This window comes from Ochotona curzoniae, unplaced genomic scaffold (genome assembly GCF_017591425.1).
Source record: "Ochotona curzoniae isolate NIBS_2020 unplaced genomic scaffold, NIBS_Ocur_1.0 scaffold_4506, whole genome shotgun sequence".
Lineage (NCBI taxonomy): Eukaryota > Metazoa > Chordata > Mammalia > Lagomorpha > Ochotonidae > Ochotona > Ochotona curzoniae.
In genome coordinates this window covers 34,707,691-34,723,702 of record NW_024467119.1, presented here as the reverse complement: position 1 = coordinate 34,723,702, position 16,012 = coordinate 34,707,691, and the positions used below count along the sequence as shown (strand labels likewise).

Genomic DNA, 16,012 nt, shown 5'->3' with positions numbered 1-16,012 from the left:
ATGAGAAATATTGTCTGCAATTCTATGATTAGAGCAAAACAAATGAAGAAACAACTATATTTCACTCTCCTGGGACTCAGGACAACCTTTTCCGCTTTTAGTCCACTTGATCTCATCATTTACACTTCTGAAAACATTAACTCCATGAGGGAAATTCACAAAGCTCATGAAAAGAAGAATTAAAAGTTTGCATATAGGGGATCTTGAAAAAGTTTGTGAAAAATGTATAAGAAAAACTTATTCATAGATTTCCAAGTTCTTGCCAAAATAAACTTATAATTCCTGCATCCACAAAGTCTTTGAATCATGCTCATATGTGAAACATTAAAGATTTGGTCAAGATACTTCTTAACATATTGTAAAATAAAATTGTGCCTAACTGAAAATTCTTTAATAGTTAACAATTAGGGCATGAATTCCACTGGAAGAACGGTTCCATTTTATACCCTCTAAAGCTTATTAAGTTTTATAGCACTTCAAATTACTTTCTATAAACATTTTCTATTTTTTTAATAATAAAAATACTGCATTATGCAGACTCACTGAAGAGTACATATGCATGGCATTAAAGTATACAGCAATTTCACTATTCAGAGATCATTTTTAATTACTGGTTAATTATTCTATTTCATACACATATAGATATTTGCTTTATTTTCTAAACTAGTATCTAATGTACATTCTGTGATATATTACTTTAATATTATCTGTCCCACTGAGAAGAGTTATCCTGTAGTATAAATAAAATTAAAGAAGTAAGCAGGCAACTTTTTCATAGATTTGGGGTCTATAGAATGCTAGCTATTATGCCTTAGGAAAGCAAATGGCAATGAACTGCGTTGCAAGTAGATTCCCAAAGCTGCTTGCCATTTAACATTTCCCTGGCTCATTTATTAGCATTCAGTGTGGGAAACACAGAATATACAATATATAAGGACAAAAAATCCATATTATTTCCAAAACCATGATCTTAAGGTTGTAACTTATATTTAAAGCTTCTGATAGTATACAACAGATGTTTTCTAAGTTCTGGTTATTGTAACATAGAAATCTCATAACAAATAGATGACTATTCATTCAGAACAAAGTGCTAAACTTTTAAGGAAAGTGTTAGTATAACTCCCTAAGACACATATTTCTTTCTTTCTTTTTTTTTTTTATGGTTCCTTCTTTTGCCTCAAAAGGTGACATTTATTCAAAGGAAAAAAAATGACAAGATGTCCATCCCTTGAGTTCCTCCTCTGGCCCCTCCTGCTGCTTCTCAGTCCCTGGAGGACTGAACCCCAGTGGGGGCTCCACATCAAGCCAGCACCTCAGATGAGGTCAGCAACATTGAAGGATCTTTTCCTTATGTTCAATTAAAGAGAGCTCGATTATCACGTGTCCTGGTGAAGGTCCCTTTGGTCAAAACTGTTGGGAATTCTGATTCCCTCCTGGATATTGTTTCTCAATTCTTTCTGTAGACTAGGAAAATTTTTCCTTATTTTTTCATTAAATATACCTGTAATCTCAGCTTCTCTTTCTGTACCATCTGGTACTCCTATAACTCTTATATTTGAACTTTTCATTGTGTCTTTCAATTCCTGAATACTGTTTTTGTTTTTTTTGGGGGGGGGGTGGTTTGGCTTGACCAATCTCTGCTTCCAGTGTTTTGTTTCTTTCTTTTTGGCGACAGGAATTATATTCCGATTCTGAGATTCTTTCTTCTGCTTCATTCATTCTATTTTGGTGACTCTCCATGTGACTTTTAATTTCCTCCATTGTATTCCTGTATTCCTAACTTCTTATATATCAGCTTTTGTTTGATTCATTTCCCGTGTGACAAGATCATTAAGTTTCTTGAACTCCTGTATTACATGCTTCTTGTTGTTGATAAGAAGCTTTATAACAAGTGTTTTGAATTCTGTATCCCACATTTTCTCAATGTCTTCCTCAGTTAACTCTCAGGTTGGCAAAGGCTTTTACTCCTTTGCAGGGGAGTCTTCAGTATTATTCATTGTACCTTTGTCTCTTTTGCTCTTGGTCATTTTCTTCTAGTTATCAGATTCTTTTCCTTGGGGCAGGTTTCTAAGCTGTATCACCTACAGTTCTACAATTCGATTTTACTTATTCTGATTTGCACACAGCTGTTTGTTTACAGTCACTTGTGCCACGCCCTCCAATGAGTTCGAGGTCTAGGTTCCTATGTTAGACTTTCATTCATTCATTTTATCCCTGAATGTAAATGGTTTAAACTCATCAAACGTCATAGATTAGCAGACTGGATTTAAAAAAAACAAAACCCATCTATTTGTTGCCTACAGAAGACATATTTCACCAACAAAGAGCAATGGAAACTATAATTTTTAAATTTATTTAATTTCATCTCTTCAAAACACTTTCTTCCTCATTAAATTCTTCACTAACAGATCATACAGTAGCATCATTTTTTTCAAGATGCTTTTTCATTTTTTTTCATTTCTTCAGTGACACATTAGTCATTCAGTAGCATGTTATTTAACTTTTTGGCATTTTTAACTTTTTTTCTTTTTGTTGATTTTGTTTTGTGGCTTTTCATTTGAGGAAACGTGCAGTAACTGCAAAATGGAGACTATCATATCCAGTAGCATGTTATTTAACTTCATGGCATTGCAAATTTCTATTTTTCTTCCTGTTGATTTTGTGTTGTGTTTTTTCATTTAAGGGGGTGTATATATAGTAACTGTGTAATGGAGAAAATCATATCCAGCTGCGAGGATACAATGCAGTATGCATCTCTACTTCCAGATCAAATATGGACTCCCAATGAAACTCTATCTAGACATTAGGGTGCTGGACTCTTTGCATTGTCCATGCCTGCAATAAATGGACAAATGACCATTTATGAAGAATAGTAATAATATAGAGGAACTCACTGTGGGGGGCAGGGAACTTGAAGAGCGGGTAAGTGAAATCCAAAGGCCTATGGAACTGTATCATAAAATGATAATACTAATTTTAAAATGCCATAGATTTGGTCCTTGAAACAATGGCTTAATATTTCATCAGCTTCATCTAGATATCTTAATGTATTTGGGAGACAGGTATTTCTAGTTAAGTATGTCAAATACATGGCCAGGATCCTCACAATGATATGGGGAGCTTCCATTTGCAGTTTCTGCACCTCAGCATGCACGCTGTTACCCCTGATGTAAGCGTGACAGGATGCACCCAAGTAATCTCTAATGTCATGACCACCTTTTGTATCTGCTGGGTCAATTCACTCGTGCGTGCTAAAACCAGGGCCTGGGCAGCCTTAAGGTCCAGCTCAGTCTGCTGCAGAATTGATATGGACACTGTGGCCATTTTCCCCATCCCAGATTGGGCTTGAACAATCACATCATAACCCTTGATATAAAGAAGACTTTTACGCTGCTGAATGGCAGAGGGCTTCTGGAAACCATATGCTTAGATGCTTCGCAGGAGGGACTCAGAGGGGTTCACATCATCAAAGCTGTCCAGAATCTCATTTTAGTTACTGTTGATGACACCATTGGGCTCCATCCCATCGGGGCCAGTGTCTCTGGAATACTGACTCGCAGACATGATCTTTACGAACTTAAGACACACATTTCAAACAGCACTTTTCTACTGAACTGTGTCAAGGGCGGGTTGTCATTTCCTTAGTATGTATTAATTTGACACAAATGTAAATCATTTTAAATTTCATCTTCATGTCTTTGTATATGAATAACACTGGATCTGTTTTCCTCTTTTATGAGTTATTTTTTTAGAAATAAATTTATTTTATTTTTGATAATGTTTACATAGCTGAGAAGGATGCATGGCCATACTGAGCACCAATCAGGGTGGGAAGGGTCAAAGAACACAGGTAAGTATATGAGAAAATTGCTTCCATTTTTTTTCCATGAAGTATCTTGAGCAATTAGGCTATATGGGGAGAAGCTATTCTCAGAAGCCCAACTCCATCAGGACCCAGAGATGGGGGATGGCCATTCACTGTCATCCTGCAGTTCCCAATGTGGAGCATGCTTTGAAGGTATTGCTTAAGTGATTTTGATAATTCTGAGACGCTGTTGATTTCATTGCTCCAAGGTTGAGAAAATCCTTCCAAACTCCATTGGCTGACACAGTCCACCTTAAAGTCTCCACTCACCTAGATACTTGCTGTGAAACCTTGGTGAGAAGACTAATCCAATTTTTTCTGTCCTCCATCTTCCACCACGGTACTGGAAGTCCTCTGCAGGCCTCAGTGAGCTGACACATGGGATGTGCATCTGAATGTGCTGTCCACTGCACAGCTGCAGCAACCCAAGTGCCCCATTCTGACACATGCACTCCATGAACAAATCCTTTGATTCTCCTTCTGGGTGGAGGTCTGAATCCTGTGGTCCAGCTAGGGGGCAGAAGGATGGCAGGAGTTCCCAAGATCACTCCTAGGTGATCCCAGACCTAATTCCTATGTGTCAATATCAGGTACAGCTCAGTCCATCACCCACATCACCCCCCCCACACACACACACACACATACACTGGTGGTTGCTCTCACCCAGTCAGCACTGCCACCAGCCCAATCTCATACACAAAGCAATGGACGCTAAAGCCAAGCCTAACTATGCTCACTGCACACCCTGCCCTCAAATGGAACAGGGTACCAAGACGACGTCAAGGGAGATTACTCCAGCTTCCCTAGTAAAATGGCACCTCCGTGCAGCCAGAGGTCAGCCCCACTGTCTAGCTCGTTCAAGTGCATAGGCCTCAACAAGCAGTGGACCTGACCCAAGGAACAGACTGCACTCCCTGTTTTGAAACAGCTCAGGTATCTATTTCATGAGTTTCTTTTTCCAAACCCAGTCTTTAAGACAAAAGAAGTACCTGAAAATTTCAAGTAACTGAATGTCCACCTTTCCACCCCACTTATTACTATGAAGCCGAGGGGCATTCTTTGGTTGATTATCCATACCTATACCCAATCTTCATTGGTCTTTTAGAAGAAAACTACAAGTTGTGTCAGCAACTATAATCAAATGCTGATTTTTTTAAAGTTTGGTTTTCAGTTGGCAAATAATAATTGCACATACTATGAGGTACAATGCAACATTTCAATGCACACAAGACCATTGCAAAAATTTACGGGTAAAAGAATCAAACAAGTCAAACTGGGTAAAAAAAAAATTGAAATCCATGTGAACAAAGACTAAAAGTTATACTTTAACATTTTATTCATCAAAAAAACTAATTCTCATTTTCCACAAACTTTCTGATGTCCCCAAAGAGACATACATCCTAGGGATCCTATCGGGTCTCCCTATATTTTAAATATAAATAAAGTCTGTTTATTTCACAGTCAAGGACAAGACTCATTTGACCCACTTGTGCAATCTCATTTATGTTAAAGAAATGTATAAATGCTGAAAAAGACCACCACACAGGAGACGAGAAGGCACTGCTTGTCTGCAAGTGACAAACATGACAGTGGCAGTATCATAAGTGCCTTCCTTCAGTGGTTGCTGGCGCCAGAAAAGGGAGATGTGAGCGGGCCTTCCTGTAAGCAGAAGTTGAAGGTGATTAACAAAAAATAAGCACGACTCTCTACCTCCTGGGTTTTCTTATTCATGTGTCTTTTGTGAAGTGCATGGCAATGTTTTCACGTTTCTACCAGCCTAAGACCACACAGGCAGACTAAACTCACTGGCTTATCACTGATGACCATCATGATGTTGGCAAATCTGAAGTGCTTGGATCCCACTGTCTCCTAAATAACACCAAACAGAATTTCTGCGCAAAATTCACTTTTATGTCCACATACCTCTGGCAGAATTAAATGAGGGAAAACTGGTCAAGTAATCAAGCAGAATTAGAGAGAAATGTGTCATGAGACAAAGACAGGGAAGGAGTATTTTTGCAAAAGCCTCTGCTGGACTCACATGACAGGTAGGGATCCACCTGTTCAAAAACACATAAGAAAAGTTTGGCAAGAACAAGCCATTGCTGCAAGCTGGGAGAAACCCAAGCCGCCTCCTGGCTCTGCAGCTTCCCAGAGCTGTGTGCCTGGAGCAAGTGAATCTCTCTCTGATTCCCATTTCTAAATGGCTCAATGAAGACAATAACATCTGCTTCACCAGATGGTTATCAGATTTAACAATAAGAGGTAACACAAGAACCAATAAAAGCTATGAAATAAGAGCTCGTTTCATGTTTGGTGTGACCATCTTCCTCAGAGCATTCAAAACAGTAAGAATTGAATCCTACTTCAAGATGACAAAAGGAGGTCTGTGGTAGTCACTGATGACAGTTTGGTAGCAAACACTAATTTGCTTACCAATCCACTCTTATATCTGGATAATGTAGTTCACACCATCCAATATGTTGGACATATTGTGAGATTAAAGAATGTGAAAGCTTTGTCCTCATCAACCATAACCAAAGTTCTGAAAGAAAAAACTGGATAGCCTACTGAGGTGGAGATGAGCAACCAATACTTTTGAAAGCAGCTGCTAAGTTTAAAAGCTGAACCTAGAGCAAATATGTCAATGGCTTGGTCTTTGGTTGGCCTTTCTGAAGATACAGTATCACATTTGTTACTTTCAGAGTGACTATAGGGCTTTACCTGCTTTCCATGGACCAAGAAAAGGTTGTCTGTTTACTGCAATATCCAGAAGAGTCTCAAAGACAATATCCTTGGGTACCTGGTAATTTTTAATGAATGGCTAGGGACACTTGAGAATACAAAGTATGTTTTCAATGATCTCCATTTCACATACAAACACATAGCATTAATCAATGACTAACATACATGGAGTTTCCCAATTAATCAATACCTATGCAAATCAAGGCCATATCATACTATCAGAAGGCTTCCATGTACAATCCCAGTGCTGTATGTTGCTGCTGAGAGTCACTGACAAACGAAATTTCTGGAGACTGCTTTTGTAGCTGGGGTGTACACAGCAATGCCACACATAATTACAGCAGTATATTTCCTGAATTTTTCCCACTATAGCCATGCCAACATATTTTCATGTTGAAATTCATATTAAAATTCTGACAAGGTATTTTCTAAACATTTTGATAAAAAGAAAATTATGCTCATAATATTTTCTCTGTTAGATGAACAAGATTACACTCGGATACCATGTCAACGTTTTCTCAGTTCAGGATTTGAAGAACTGTTAGAAAACAGATTACATAGCATGGAATTTAAAGAAATAGGTAGCAAAAAGAAAAAGCATCACTTGCTCAAATATTCAGATTTTAGGGATTCTTTGTGCAGGGGTGGGAGAGGAAATTATAAGATACTTTTCTTTTCACTTCATAGTCTGCAGGCTTTTAAAGTCCTTTCGTGCATGAAGGTAGCCCAAAGGAAATGCAAATAATGCTAACACAAGGCTTCAAGTACAGACCAACAGGAAAGAATCTAGCTAAGTATGTGAAAAGAAATGAAGAAAATGACTGAGTGTCACTGAGGGTCACTAGAATGAGAAGCTTTCTGACTGACATGTCTAAGATACCTTAGGACATAAGCAAAATTTTCTTAAAGACGGTTGGAACAACTGCATAGTTATTTATTAAGCATTTGCTCTAAAATTTCAAGTTGTTAAATTCATACAGAATTCACTCTTCAGTAACAACAGCATTTCTGCAATGATTTGGAGGAATTGACAGTGGAGTATGTAGTATGTTCAGGAAGTGCTTAAGATCAAATATCAGTAACATGGGGCTTCCGGGTTACCCAGGCTCTTTTTCTCCCAACTTTACCCCAACACATCCAAAAAGAAAAATCAATCACTAGGCTGAAAACTGGAAAGCTTCTTCTGGGCATCTCTTCAACACGTACCATAAAATGTACTCCACTCAAAAGTATGAATTCTGAATCACATATTCATGGCAATAAGAATAACATATATAGGGCCCAGCGCAGTGGTGCAGTGGCACAGTGGTTAAGGTCCTCACCTTGCACGCCCAGGATCCCATATGGACGCCGGTTCTAATCCCAGCAGCCCCACTTCCCTTCCAGCTCCCCTGCCTGTGGCCCAGGAAAGCAGTCCAGGACGGCCCAAAGCTTTGGGACCCTGCACCCTCGTGGGAGACCCGGAAGAGGCTCCTGGCTTTGGATCGGCATAGCATCGGCCTTTGCGCTCACTTGGGGAGTGAATCATCAGACAGAAGATCTTCCTCTCTGTCTTTCCTCTCTGTATATTTGCCTTTCCAATAAAAATAAAATAAATCTTTAAAAACAAAGAATAACAAATATAATAAAACAATTTTTCTACGCTTTTCTTGAGCAAAAAAAATAGCATAATCACTTTCATCTTTATCAAAAACTTTAATGTGAGTTTAAAAATATAGTAGAAATTTGGTTATTTGCTATAAAGCAAAACCCAATTAAGATCAACAGATATATAGGTAAATCTATGTATACACATATTTACCTAGAGGAACTTTATAATAGAGACTAGCATATCAAGAAGTGAAGATACACTGCAGTATGCATCTCTACTCCTGAATTAAAAATGGACTCCCAGTGAAACTTAAATACAGTGTGACAGCAGGATGCTGGGTTTTCTACCATTGCCCCTACCTACAACGTCATGTTACACTTAAACAGAATGATGGATTTGTGACTGCTGCTGAACGACTACACTTTTGTGATAACATAGGAGAAAACTGTGGCGAAGGGTGGAATGGGAGGGGGTAAGGGGAAATACCGGAGCCTACAGAACTTTACATGTAAAACAGAAATTTCTTAAAAATTACAAAATATTTGTGCTCTCAGCTTTACATGTGAATACAGTAATTAAGTTACTGACTGTGGAGGTAAAAATCTTACATGTCTGACAGTTCTACAGGTCAAGTTTCAAGCTGGAATGAGTCTTTCCTAAGAAAAGTTTTATTACCAAACAATTGGCCATTTCTATGCAATAAACAAAATTTTCTCATTTTTTAATATATCAATGACATATCACTTCAAACCAATGCTTCAGATAAAAATATTTAATGGTATGTATCTTTAGTTTGCAGGCCTCTAAAAGTCTGGAAACTCCACACTGGAGACCATGAAGCTACAATATATTACATTCTAAAAACAAAATATGACTAGTAAGAAAAAATCAGTTATTCACAGACTTTCAATTTTAAACCACCTAATATTTCTTTGTCGAAATCCCAGAATTTTTCCTGTAGCTGGAATTCCACACATGGTCTCCATATTCCCCAAAGAAATGCCCTTTCCAGATGAGTTCCTCAGAACAGAACTACGTTTCTTCGAAGTCAGCAAGCTATTTATAAAGACTACAGTAGCTCCCAAGGGAAGATCAATTGGCAAGTATGAAATTACTTTAATATATAGTCTAAAAGTTGTTCTGCCTTTTTTGGGAGAGGAGGAGGAGAAATAGGACAATGGTAATCAAAAACAAAAGAACATGAAATTCACTCGTTTTAATACAAGAGTCTGTAAGAAACATTTCAAGAAGGCTTAAATTATAAGAACACACTACTGATGGATTAATCTTCATGAGTCTGTAAAACATTTGAACCTCCTACTCAACAGACATGTAAAAGGAGAAAACCAGTAATACACTGTTAAACCCACAACTACCATTTGGAATTAGAAAAAGTAAAGTCTTAAAATGTAAGAACATCTCATTTTTTATATATAAAATATAGCTTACCAATTTATATTGGTGTTTTGAGCTACAGTCTACACTAGTGTACTATAAAATTTAGAACTGCTATTTTTCAAGAGGTTTATTTCCTTAAAGAGTTACAAAGATTGATCTTCCATGCACAGCTTTACTCCCCAGGTGCTTACAAAGGCAGTGGGCCCAGCCAAGGTCAGGAGCTTCCTCCAGGTCTCCTGCAAGGGTTCAGGGGCCCAAGCACTGGGGTAATGAGCCAGCAAATTAAAATTCCCTTCCTATTCCCTTTCCTTCCCTTTCCCTCTGCCGATTCCCTTTTTTCTAAGTAATTACATAATCTTTTTAAAATAAGCAGCTACTAAGAGCAAAAGGGTATGTCTCTTGAAGTAGGTTTCAGAGAAAAACTGAGCTGGAGAAGTTGTTTCAAGGCAAGCATACAGAGAGAAGGATCTGCCTCAGATAGACAAGTACACTCAGAGGAACCTCTCAAGTGGCAGTGATTAACGTGAGGACTACAAGTGTCCAATATGCCCATATGTACAATGAAAGGTCAGATTTGGGTGGAGAAAAAACTTTGTCACCATTTTCACGCACTTCTAGCACTTCCTTTAATGAGGAACTATAGGTAACAACCTGTGATCTTTCCAACACCTGTGACCTTAACATCAGTGGAAACTATCAACATTTTCATATCACATCTAGCTGCGGAGTGTGGTCTTTTCATTTGTTGAACTCTTAGTGGTGCATTAAGCCTTTGGCTATGATGTAATTTAAAAATAAAAAACAAATCACAGCTATTGCAGACAACCTACAGTAAAGTTTACATACATAATTCCTTTTCAATTAAGATAGCAATGTGCCCTTAGAATGTACCGTTTAACAATTAATAAACATATAGACATCCTAATATCATAAGTGATTTTCATTATTTCAGAAATTGTATTTCATTGATTTCTTTTGTAGTAAATATTTTTTCATTAAAAAAAAAATCATCCTGAGAAGTTGATCCCTAGGCTTTCCTGGTCTGCAAAAGGGATCCAGGGCACAAAGAATATTAGAACCCCCTGCTCTGAAGCAAAAGAGAAGGGCTTTACAAAATAAAGACAGGAAGGATTATGTTGTAATCTCCTGCCATTGTCTGGCCTCCACTCAAAGCCTGTGCTCACTGGGGCTCTGCTTTCCCAGTGTTGCGGGCGGGTGACTGAAGGAACTGCTTCAGCAAGAACTCAGAAAAGGGTGAAGACAAAACTCTTCATGGGTTCTGACTAAAGGGTTGGAACAAGCACAGGTAGAACACAACATACCCCATGATAATAACTGGCAATAACTGTTCTAAACATTCCCTTGCCACCAGCTGTCAACCTGCTTTCTAAGAGTGCCTCCCTGCTCCAGCTCCTGCTGTCTTCTCATTCTCCTATTCCGCAGTCCTCTGTCTAGAACAGTTTCACAGAAACCACAAGTGTCCCCACATGCACACATTCATTCTATGTTATCATGCTCAGACCAACTGCTTTCATATGCACAGGCTCACTTTGTTGTCCTAACAAGGTCAACGGGTCGTGCACCTGCTGAAAATGAGAGCCCCTTCTTTGTTCTACCTCCTCCTCTGGCCAGCACTGAGGCACACACCTTCTGCTGTTTCCCTTTGCTCTGAGATCTCCCTACTGGATTAGTCTCACCAGCCATTTACTTTAATTTAGTAATGTATTTTTTATGTGCAACAGACATTAAAAACTGCACACATCTATTGGATATCAAGCGCAGTTTCAACATAAACATACATCATATAACATCCAATCAGAGTAAATGGACCTATTTCCTTAAATACTGAACATGTCTTGTTGGTGAAAACATGAAAAATCCTATCTTCTACTGTTTTTTAAAAAACAAATGAAACACATTTTTCTTAATTTCCTATTCCAGCTATCACCCATTTCTCAGTATCATTTTTGCTACAGTTTCTATTGGCTGCGTGCAATTTCTGCCCCCGACTGACTCTCCTGCCCTTTCTTAAAATCAACCTGATCACTTTCCCTCAGTGCTCCAGTAGCTTCAGCCAAGGCCATCAGTTTACCCTGCTTGTTGCCAGCAGCATTTAACTGCAGTTATCAGCTCCTTCTCCTTGAGACACTTCATCACAAGGTTGCCAGGACACAAATTCCTCCTTTCTCCTGTAGCCAACTCCTTCTCAGTTTCCTTGTTGGTCCCTCTTATTCCCAAGTAGTAAACCTTGTAGTACCCTGACCTCATTCTTCATACTGCTTTTCAGTCTATACTCACCCCTACATGGTCTGTTCAACCGAATAGCTTTTAGGTAAAATCTACATGCTAACAAACCTCAGATATTTTTTCTTCCAGCCAGCCTCCATCCCCAAATGTCAACCTCACATATTCATTTTTTTTAAGATTTATCTTGTTTTTATTGCAAAGTCATATTTTGCAGAGACACACAGAGAGAAATATCTTCTTTCTACTGGTTTATTTGCCAAGTGATCACAGCAGTGGTAGCTGAGCCAATCCGAAGCCAGGAGCCAGGAGCTTCTTCTGGATCTCCCATGCAGGTGCAGGGTCCCAAGGCTTTGGGCCATCCTCAACTGCTTTCCCAGGCCACAAGCAGAGAGCTGGATGGGAAGTGGAACAGCTGGGACAGTAACCAATACCCATATGAGATCCTGGCACATGCAAAGTAAAGATTTAGCCATTAGGCTATAATGCTGGCTGCACATACTTTTTCTATCATCTTGGAGTGTCCAAAATTTCATTTCCTGTTTCACCCCTATCTTCACCTATCAAATTCATTTGGTCCCTTACTTTAGAATTCCATCCCTTCATCTGGAAAAACTCTGGGAACTGCTTTTGCTGCCTGTGCCTCATTTAGCCCCCATGTCAATTCAAACCCTTTCCATTCATCCTTTCAAGTGCATTGAAATTTTAAATCTCTCCTCACTGGCTGCACACCTCCCCAGCCCACCTGCAAATGCTTAGGTAGCTCCCAACAGGACTCTCCAGTCCCACCCTTCATCCTAGCACTCCACTGCAAGCAGTGGCCAGGGTGGTCTTTATGAGGCCAAAGTAACTCATGATGTTCATTTGATAAACCACGATAGCGTGGTTCCCTAGCATAGAAAGTAAACGCTAATGTCCTTTGGACTGAAAGGCCAAGCCCGAGATGGCTACCTCCCTGAACTCGCCCTTGCCACTTTTCTCACAGTTCATTCCACTCCAGGCAGCTGATCTTGTCGGCCTGGCCTTCTGTCAACTGGCCTTGACTCACCCGCACATGTTGCTCACTCTGCAAAATGATCTATATCCAATGTAAAGCAAATCATACTTTATTCCTCATACAGACAACTGTAGTGATTAATTCTCTGAAACAACCTGTTTACCTTTCTGTACTTCTCTGAATGAAATGTATTCCAATGAAGTATAAAAAACAGAATTATTCCATGTCGTAGTTCAATGAATTTTAATTACACTCGAAAAGTAGATTTCTTAGATTAAATCAAAAAGCTTAGCTAAAATTTAACCTCATGTCTCTTCTAACTCCTAATAGAATCCTAATTATGACAGGCTAGAACAATTATATCAAATCATCATTCTCCATGTTTATTTCCACTACAAAAACAGCTCTGAAATAATAATTTTTAAAGATTCATACAGAATCGAAGGAGAAAAGTAATTCTTCTAAATTCCTTCCCCACATGCCTGTATCCTTTATTAAGCCAAAATAATAACATTACAAGACTACATAAATAGATTAGACACTAATAATTTTATTTGTACTTTGAACAGAATTTTAATTAAAAATTGGATTTTCAAAGTTTAAACAAAAAAAAAAAAGAAAATTTCAGCTACAATTGAAACTAGTAAGAGTCTCAATAAGTTCTGAAAATAATCTTTCCAAAAATAAGAAATTCCCTGGGGTATTGTCAGGCTTTGCTTTTCTAAGCTAATAATTCGTTTTGAACTGTCATATTTCAGCAATCACTAATACTGAACCAACATTATCTCTTAAAGTACATATTAAGCCTAGGAAAAACATTCCTGCCTATAACTTTCCTATAACTCTTTGCTTTTCAGTTTATATAGTTAAATCCCCTAAGAAGCACATCAGCCATAAGATATTATTTCACAGAAGTCAAATTCATGACATCTGTAATGATTTAGCTTCATTCATCTGATTATTGGTAACAAGCAGCTAAGCTAGAAGAGCCAAAAACAATTACTCATTTCGCTGTTCCCTCTCTGTCCAGTCTGCACCTTCCCTGAAGAAGGAAAGTCTGTGGGGTTCTGGTTCGCTGCTACTCTCTCAGGCACATTCATTAACCTTATAAAGTTGTACTCCTGATTAGTCAGGAAAAAACATGACACGTGTTTTATCAGTGATTTTACCCAGAGAATTATCTGGTGATCAATGTGAAATTGATTTGGAATAAGACTTTCTTGCCCAGAGGAAAATTGTGCATCAAATTAGGCTTTGTGTGTCCGTGACTGTATATGTGAAACCCAGGCAGAGAGAGGAAGCAGCCAGCGTCCTGCCTCCAGTGCTGGGCGTCAAGCTCCCCTGTACAACACACAGGCCTCTGGCATGGAGACGGGCCCAGGTGGGCACTGACCTGCATCCCCCCACACCTGCTCCCAGATGACGCAGCCCTGGATACAGATGGGGCCAAGGTAAGTCACCCAGGTAAACAGGCAACTGGCCACAGTGCTAATGCCTCATTGCTCAGCCATTCTTTTGAACTACACACAAACCTCTCAACTCATCCACTTTCCTTCTATTTAGTTTCTACTTCTTGCATCTAGAAGTAGTATCAGTGACCAGGCAGGAAAGAAAAGAGACAGCTCTGAGAGAAGGTGTCTAGGCAAACACAGATGAATCAGAATTGGGGGAATTCTTTTTATCTTCTTTTTTGCAATGCAAATATTTAATACCTCTCTGAACAAATTTCAAGCACACAATCATTACCAACTCTAGTCATTACACTGTGCAACATCTTCACCTTATAACTCCAAGTCTGTGACTGCTGACCAACATACCTCCCTCCTTCCCACACTCCCTAGCCTCACATCCTTCCCCTGTAACCACATGTCTATTCTTTGTTTTCCACGATTTCAACTTACAAAAAGGTCAGACGCACATTTAGCAAAGTTTCTGGCTCCCTATTATAGTCCAAGTTCACATTCCTCCACTAGGTCTATAAACTTGGAAGCACTATGTGGCAATGACAGGAGATGGAGGTTAGATCCCAAACTAAAGTAGATAGGTGGGCTGAACCTGAAATGAAAAGTGACAGTGTGGACAGGAGAGGAGCAATCCTTCAGGCCCTGCACCTGTTACTACTTACCAAAGGAAAACAAAAATCACTCCCCATGCCTCTTTTGAATGGAGCAGGTTACCATTTCCAAAAAAATATATTTTTTTAAAGATTTCTAATTTATCAACTGAAGAAGCTAAACATATAAAATAACAACCAAAAGATAAAACTTAAAACTGAGCATTCTATTTAAACTAAGTTCCTCCAACATAGCAGTGCATTGTGAGTCATGTAACCAGGATTAAAGAGCCCTCATTCTATTATGTTATCACTGAAGAATGGAACCATTACCATTCATTTGAAGTTAGACACCTGAAAGGAACCTGGACAGAAGAAACACATCAAAGACGCAGCGAACCATGACTTCAAAAGGTACAGCACAGATGTGAGCTCCTGGGAACAGCATGTTCAGAGGCCAGGCAAGAGCCAAAAAGAGCACTGGCCAGCCACTCCAAACCAGGTGAGTCCTTCAACAGCCCCTCCCTCGACTCCAGAAGGGGATTGCATCATAAAGTGCCAGAGACTAAGCTGGCAAAGGTTTGCTCTTACTAAAAAAAAAAAACTACCAAGAGTAAGTACAGTGCGTCATCAAGATTAGAGCTCCAGAATTCGGCTCCCTGGGATCCTGCAGATCAATTGCTTGAGAACTATATGATTTTTGCCAAATGATTAAATCACATGGAATCCTGATCTTTTTCCCGTCAGGGTTAATGTATTAAATGTGATTATTCTTTACATTAAGTAATGTCACGGTGATAGTAAATACTGGTTCTTTAAAATTAGAATTTCCCTTTACATTCCATGCCTCACAGGAGAGCTGCATATTAGAGTAAATGGATAAAGCTACATCCTAAACACACACACACACACACACACACACACACACACACACACACACACACACACACACACGGTGGCGGGGGAGGGGGGCAGACAGACAGGAAGAGGGGAATGAAAATATCATTACACATAAAACGTACTGAACAGTACTGGGAGGCATTTTAATTAACGAAGATAAATAGTTTTTCTCTTGGCTATCTTTCATCCTGTAATGATTCCAAAGCAAATCTGGGGTTA

At 39.0% G+C, this 16,012-nt stretch overlaps 1 pseudogene; it reads right to left on the bottom strand.

The window, feature by feature from the left end:
• Positions 1 to 3,564, bottom strand: part of LOC121147485 — a 70,147-nt pseudogene extending 66,583 nt beyond the window's left edge.
• Between the last annotated feature and the right edge of the window lie 12,448 nt (positions 3,565 to 16,012).